Source organism: Trachurus trachurus (genome assembly GCF_905171665.1).
Source record: "Trachurus trachurus genome assembly, chromosome: 18".
In the NCBI taxonomy this organism is placed as follows: domain Eukaryota; kingdom Metazoa; phylum Chordata; class Actinopteri; order Carangiformes; family Carangidae; genus Trachurus; species Trachurus trachurus.
In genome coordinates, this window is record NC_139909.1 from 351311 (window position 1) to 359159 (window position 7849).

The following is a 7849-nucleotide window of genomic DNA, read 5'->3' on the forward strand; positions in this document are numbered from 1 at the left end:
AATTTTTACAAGACAGCTTATCCACCCGTTGAACACCGTTTTTGCGGGGTACCCGTCGGATACCCGCGGGGATCCGACCCGTTGCAGGACTCTGCCGTATAGCAACAATACAGTAAGTACAGTGACAGACATACGGGCAATAGCCATACAGACAAAGCAGCACTGCACAGCATCAGAACCATAGCAGTCAGCATTATCAGTTCTAAAAGAGAGAGGTGTAAAGTAAAAAAGGACAGAAGCTTGGCTTGGTAAAAAATAAAGGAATTTAAAAGATCCAAGGAAAGTGATCCCACACTTGCCCGCCCATTGGGTGCATGAATGTGTGTGAATGGTTAGTTTCCTGCACTGTATGAATGTGTGTAGAGTAGGGCTGACCCAAAAAATTGGAAGCTTCGAAGCTTTGTTCGTTGCCATGGTAATCAATCTTATTTTTTTCCTTTTTGACACCGGTTCTCATCGGCAATTGTTACATTAAAATGAGCACGCTACTTGGTATCCTGGAAACCTGCCTGATTTTGGAGATATGTAGTGTTTTTTTGCCATTACTTTCATTATTTCCACTACGATCGCGCACAACCCCGGCCGTCGAAGCTTCGATTTTGATCGATTTTATGTCCGCGAATATTCAATTATCAAAATATGATAATCGGGACAGCCCTAGTGTAAAGGAAAGTGGTCAAAGAGACTAGAAAAGCGCTATAGTCCGCTACGGGGAAAACAGTGTGTAGAGCTTGAGGAAGAGGAAGAGGAAGTCTGTCAGCTCCTTTCAGTAACTAGAGATTGATCACCCATCAAGGGAGCTTCTTCTTCTGTTCCACACGTTGACCGGTCTGGAGGTTTCTCTGCGGAGACAGAAGACAGTGAGACAGACACAAACAAACAACTTGAGACAAACAAACAAACAGCTCTGACCTTTGACCAGGAGATTCAGCGTTTTCCCCCTCAGAAAGACTCCGTCCTTGAAGACTCTACAGCTGTATTCTCCTCTGTCTGTGACTGTGGGGTGTTTCAGCTTCAGACTGAAGTCTCCAGTCTCCTTCAGCTTCATCTCTGTTCGGCCTCTGTAATGATCATCCTGTTCTACAGAACCATTCTGATACTCATGGACTATCCTGTGGACATTGTTCCACCTCACAACGATGTCTTCAGGCAGGTCAGCTGTGGTCTTGAAGGACAGCTCGACAGACTCATCCCCCTCCTGCACCTCCACCTGTTGGTCTGAGAGACAACAAACACATGATGATGTCATCAGACAGCAGCATCAGTAGAGTTTAATCTCCTCCTTGATTGTTCGTTTTCTGTTGCTTGTCCGACCCTCGACTGCAAAACTAGTTTACACTTGGGTATCAATCAAGTAACCTGAACCTGAACCCTCAGTGAGGAACCAGAAAGCTGTAGAGGGACCTGAAGGACAGAAGCAGGCACAGTGGACACTGATGCTGCGTTCCTGCAGTGTTGAGGGTACAAGTGAGTTGGTTCTGAGCAGAGCTGAACAGAACCTGAACCTGACACCAACCTCTAGAAACTGCTGACATCTGGGCTACAAGGCAGAAGGAGGAGGAAAGAGGAGTGTTTTCAACTCTCACCTGTGACTAGAAGCTCCACTGGTTCCTTCATCAGGAGGCCTTCACTCCTGCTGGAGACGGTGCAGGTGAAGGTTAAGGTGTCCTTGTCTCTCTCCGTGATGTGTTTCAGGGTCAGACTGAAGTCTCCAGTCCTCATCGGGTCTTCATGCATCTCTGTTCGGTCTTTGTAACGCTGGTCCTGTTGTTCAGGCCGGTCAGAACCGTTCTCATACACATGGACCTTCTTGTCCTCTCTGTCCGTCCACTCCACTCTGACGTCTCCAGGTAGTCTAGGTGTGGTCTTGAAGGGCAGCTGGACAGACTCTGCTCCTGACTCCACCTCCACCTTTTGGACTGAGAGAGAACAAATAAGTCAGTCGAGGTCTTGGCTACAAAACAGTAGGAAGTGGAGGCAACAACAGATTGACAAAGTGCTGAAAATGGACGAAGGAGGATTGACTCTGACCTTTGACCGAGAGTAATAGCCGTTCCTTCCTCAAGATGTTTCCATCGTTGTTGGAGACTCTGCAGTAGTATTCTCCTGAGTCTCTGACGATGGGGTGTTTCAGGATCAGACTGAAGTCTCCAGTCTTCATCAGGTCTTTCTTCATCTCTGTTCTGTCTCTGTAAACCCGCTCCTGTTGTTCAGGCTGGTCAGAACCGTTTTGATACACGTGGACCTTCTTGTGGTGATGGTCCTTCCACTCCACTCTGACGTCTTCAGGTAGTCCAGGTGTGGTCTTGAAGGGCAGCTGGACAGACTCCTCCCCTGACTCCACCTCCACCTCCTCCACCTGTTGGACTGAGAGACAACAAACACATGATGATGTCATCAGATAGCAGCAACGGGTTTTAATCTCCTCAGTGAAGAAACTTGTAGGAAAGAACCAGAATCAGAGGAAGAGGAAGAGTGGACAGATGTAGAAGCTGATGCTGCATCTGGTTCCTGCAGTGTTGAGTTGGTTCTGAGCAGAGCTGAATAGAACCTGAACCTGACAACAACCTCTATAAACAGCTGACATCTGGACTACAAGACAGAAGGAGGAGGAGGCAGTGCAGATTGATAACCTGCTGGAGATGGAGACAGAGGAAGGAGGAAGCAGGACTTGTTGTCAACTCTCACCTGGGACCAGCAGAGTCACTTGTTTCTTCATCAAGTCTCCGTCCTTGTTGTAGACTCTACAGATGTATCTTCCCGAGTCTTGGACTCTGGGCTCTTTCAGGATCAGACTGTAGTCTCCAGTCCTCATCAGGTCTTCATTCATCTCTGTTCGGCCTCTGTAAACCTGGTCCTGCTCTTCAGGCTGGTCAGAACCATTCTGATACACATGGACCTTCCTGTCGTCTTTGTCCGTCCACTCCACTCTGACGTCTTTAGACAGGTCACCTCTGGTACGACACATCTTCATCCTCACCCGCCACTTGTCAGTCCAGTTGAAGGACAGCAGGACAGACTCCTCCCCCTCGTCCACTTCCACCTGTTGGTCTGAGAGACAACAAACCACATGAAGATGAGATCAGACAGCAGCAGCGGAGTTTAATCTCTTTAGTGGAGGACCACTAGGCTGTAGAGGAACCTGAAGGACAGAACCTGAACCAGAGGAACAATAAAAGAAAGAGGGAGAGAGGAGGGAGGTCATGGCAGACATAATGAATGTATGGTAAACAAACACTGCATGTCTCCAAAACTTATAGAGAGCCGAAGCGGAAGCAGGAAGTAACGGCGCCATGGGACCTTAATTCGGAAAAACTCTCCATGCAAGTGAACGGGAGTTAAAGTTTTATTTTGTGATCCGATTGAATTGCGCCATGAGAAAAAACTCTGTCCTCTACCTGTTTAAAACATCACGTTTCGGGGCGGTGCGTGGCGCAGTGGTTAAGGCGGCCGCCCCATGTAGAGGCTACAGTCCTCAACGCAGGCGTCCCCGGTTCGAATCCCACATCGGGCAGACCTTTCCTGCATGTCATTCCCCCTCTCTCTGCCTCCCCCTTTCCTGTCTATCTCACTGTGTGCTATCAAATAAAGGCAAAAAAGCCCAAAAAATATACTTAAAAAAACATCACGTTTCATGCCGAGAAATCGGCAGTTTGTTGTAAAACGGCAACAGAAGAATGTATTTAGTGTGAAGACGCTCTACGGACTACAGATCAATACGTCACCAACTGACACGGGAAAGGAAGGACGCCATGTGGTCGCCATGGTGATGTCACCTACGCGACTTGTAGTCTTTCTGGTTACGGATTCTAGTTTTACAACGAACTGCTGATTTCTCTTCATGAAACGTGATGTTTTAAACAGGTAGAGGACATTTTTTTCTCATGACACGATTCAAACGGATCACGAAATAAAACTTGGACTCCCGTTTACTTGTATGGAGAGTTTTTCCGAGTTAAGGACCCATTGCGACGTTACTTCCTGCTTCCGCTTCGGCACTCTATGAGGCAGGTTTCCAGGATGCCAAGTAGCCTACTCATTTCAATGTAACAACTGCCGATGAGAACCGGTGTCAAATAGGGGGGAAAAAAAAAATCGATCACAGACTTCATGATCGATTACCATGGCAACGAACAAAGCTTTGATTTGTTTGGGTCAGCCCTACTCTACACATGAGCTAAGAGATTCCTACACTTCCTGTCTTTGACCAATCGTTTACATTTGAGGGGGACCAGCTCAAACTGTAAGAAGGGTCTGATGGAAAATGTTTGTGATTTTTTCAAACCACTGTAAACCCTGAAACTGGTAACCAGCCCATGACGATGTGAGACAATGGGGAAAAGGTTATGTTTGTTTTGTTCATGTCCTGAAATAAGGGGGGGTGGAGCTAAAGGGACTGAAGGGTAAAGAAACTGCATGTCACAGATCAGATCACAACAGGTGGAAAGGAAGTAGGTGGAGAATTTCAGAGTCTCTACGTACCTTCTCTTTTCTTCCTCCACTTGCACCAGATGAAACACCCAGCTACACCCACCAAAATGACCACGACGACTACACCCGGCAGCCAGTGTGAAGTAGGAGGAGGAGGGAGAGGAGGAGGAGGAGAGTCTCCTGTAAAAAAAACAATAACATAAACTTACAATATACCACACGATACCAACTTTATTTATAAAGCCCTTTAAAAACCCAGTGGACCATAGTGCTGTACAAAAACACAAAATTAAACATATAATATATAACAGCCCTAGAACCTAAGTACACATATTACAAACAGGTATACAGTAATAGCAAAATTAATAGATACAACACAAACTGACAGTACTAATACTCTGACCTATGACCTGTATCTACAGCTCTTACTTGTGACGTTCAGCTGTCCTTCTTTACTGTTCTTGACTTTCCCATACTGTCTTATGACGCAGGTGTAGGTGTCATTGTCTTGTATTGAAGCCCCGAAATGCGAAATTGTGGACCAGGAAGAGGAGCTTCCGCTGCAAACAAGCTTGAAATATAGACTTATTTAATTTTTTTTGGAACAATTTCTCATGTCAGGGCTTCAATACCAGAGGGACATTACATACGAGCAGCATGGAGGTATTTGGATGTTTTTTGGTGTGTCTTTTTGTTACGAAGACAGTTGGTATCCATCTGCAACCGTTACATGGACATGCACTGCTACGCCGAGACCCCCTGTAACTCAGAGAAGCCACGGAGGACTCTGAAACTTCTCCCAGCCCTTAGTCCACATGAGGGGGGGGAGATCATGAGGGAACTTTGAATTGAACTATTCTTTTAGTCAGGGCCGGCCCTGTACATCTGGGGGCCCTAAGCAGGATAAAACTGGGGGCCCTGCCTCACAGTGTAGGCTATATATGTACCATCAAATATTCATAAAACCAGCTACCGTATGCAACCCTTGCATATTTTATTGTACCTCTATCAACATGATGGCGAGCAGATATTTTATTACTAATTAGAGTCACTGAAACACTTAAAGCTGTCTAATTGCACTTGTCATTTTTTCTTCTACTTTGTTTTTGTCTGAATGTTAATGTTAATATTGTGAATGGCAATAGGTGGCTCCAAACTGGCAGTATTAAATCACTACTTTTGATGTAGCAGAAAGATAAAAGATTCTACAAAAGATTACAGTTTGAACAGATTTATTTTCTTTAAATTATCCGTACAGCTAAATTCTAGAACCCTTAAAACAAAACTTCAGTTGAGAAGAAGATAGAGGATGTTGGTTGGTCAGCAGCATCATCAGCAGTAACCAATGGAGCTGTGGAGAAGATTAGTAGAATTTTTGGTAACACTTTACTTGAAGGTACCGTCATAAGAGTGACATGACAATGTCATAACAGTGTCATGACACAGTCATAAACGTGTCATAAACATTAAGTCAATGTCATTAAACATTTATGACTGTTGTCATTAAGTGTCATTCGTTTTTGTAATGACAAGTTGACATTATTTTGGTTGTCTTGATTATGACACCTTGACATTAATCAAGGTGACATAACCAGAAGTCGTCTTTGTCATGACAACTTGACATTAAATTTGTTTGGGATGTCCTTATTATGACAACTTGACATTACTCAAAGTGACATTACCAGAAAAGGGCCTTGTCATGACAACTTGACATTAATGAAATATTTTCTGTTTTGTTGACATGATTATTAATTAGATGTGCAAGGTTACAGAACAAATCTAGCACTTGGTCATTGTTGTTTGACAGGATGTGGACAGGATACCCAAAACTGACTGTCATGACACCATTATGACAGTGTAATGAAGAAATTCTCTGACCTCAAGTAAAGTGGTAGCATTTTTATTTGTCATTAACATATCATGAAGGATAAACTGACTGTCATGACACAATCATGACAATGTAATGAAGATATTCTGTGACCTCAAGTAAAGTGGTAGCATTTGTATTTGTCATTAACATATCATGAAGGATAAACTGACTGTCACTACACAATTATGACAATGTAATGAAGATATTCTGTGACCTCAAGTAAAGTGGTAGCATTTTTATTTGTCATTAACATATCATGAAGGATAAACTGACTGTCATGACACAATTATGACAATGTAATAATTTTTTCACATCACGTAAAAAAGAAATCAAACATTTTTGAAAGCTTGAAATTATAAAAACTATTATACTGACAATAAATAAAAAACAAATATAATAACAGTGTCTAAAAACCATTAAAAAAACATAAATCATTCAATTTCCAGGTGGAATTTTATGTCAAGGCATGCCTTGACCTCAGCTGCAGCGCTGCAGTTGTAGCCGGGACGGTCTGCAGGCCCCGGCTACACTGGTTGTGTTCTGACCCAGGGGTGGGTTCACACTCTGGTTTATTCCTGTATGGCGACATAAAACAAAATGGCTGTGAGTGAATCTTCTCCTACCACAAAATAAATAAAATACATTTAGCAAGTAGACTAGTACATGGAGGACGCACTACCACATGCACACCACACACACACACACTCACGCACGCACGCACGCACACACACACACACACACACACACACACACACACACACACGTAGAGGGAGAAATCGCGGCAAAATAGCTTTCTCTCTCCTGCTCAAAACGGTTCTTAAAACATGCTACTCGACAGAAAACACCACAAACACATCTCCAAACAGTTTCACATTAACATTCATTGGATAAATTAGCATTAAAACTCATCAAATATAACTTTTTCGTCCTGGAGACTACTACATTACCTCAATCATTCAGGAACAGTGCAGACGGACGAGAGAAGGGAGCTACATGCGTCATATCCGCGAACTTTCAAAATAAAAGCTTGGACTAGTAAAAATGAAAGGAATACAAAAATAAATCCATGAAAGTTTGAATTATACTGCTTTACATAGGAATATGTGTTAATATAATTCAATAATTCAATTTTCATGGATTTATTTTTGTATTTCTTTCATTTTTACAAGTCCAAGCTTTTATTTTGAAAGTTCGCGGATATGACGCATGTAGCTCCCTTCTCTCGTCCGTCTGCACTGTTCCTGAATGATTGAGGTAATGTAGTAGTCTCCAGGACGAAAAAGTTATATTTGATGAGTTTTAATGCTAATTTATCCAATGAATGTTAATGTGAAACTGTTTGGAGATGTGTTTGTGGTGTTTTCTGTCGAGTAGCATGTTTTAAGAACCGTTTTGAGCAGGAGAGAGAAAGCTATTTTGCCGCGATTTCTCCCTCTACGTGTGTGTGTGTGTGTGTGTGTGTGTGTGTGTGTGTGTGTGTGTGTGTGCGGTGTGCATGTGGTAGTGCGTCCTCCATGTACTAGTCTACTTGCTAAATGTATTTTATTT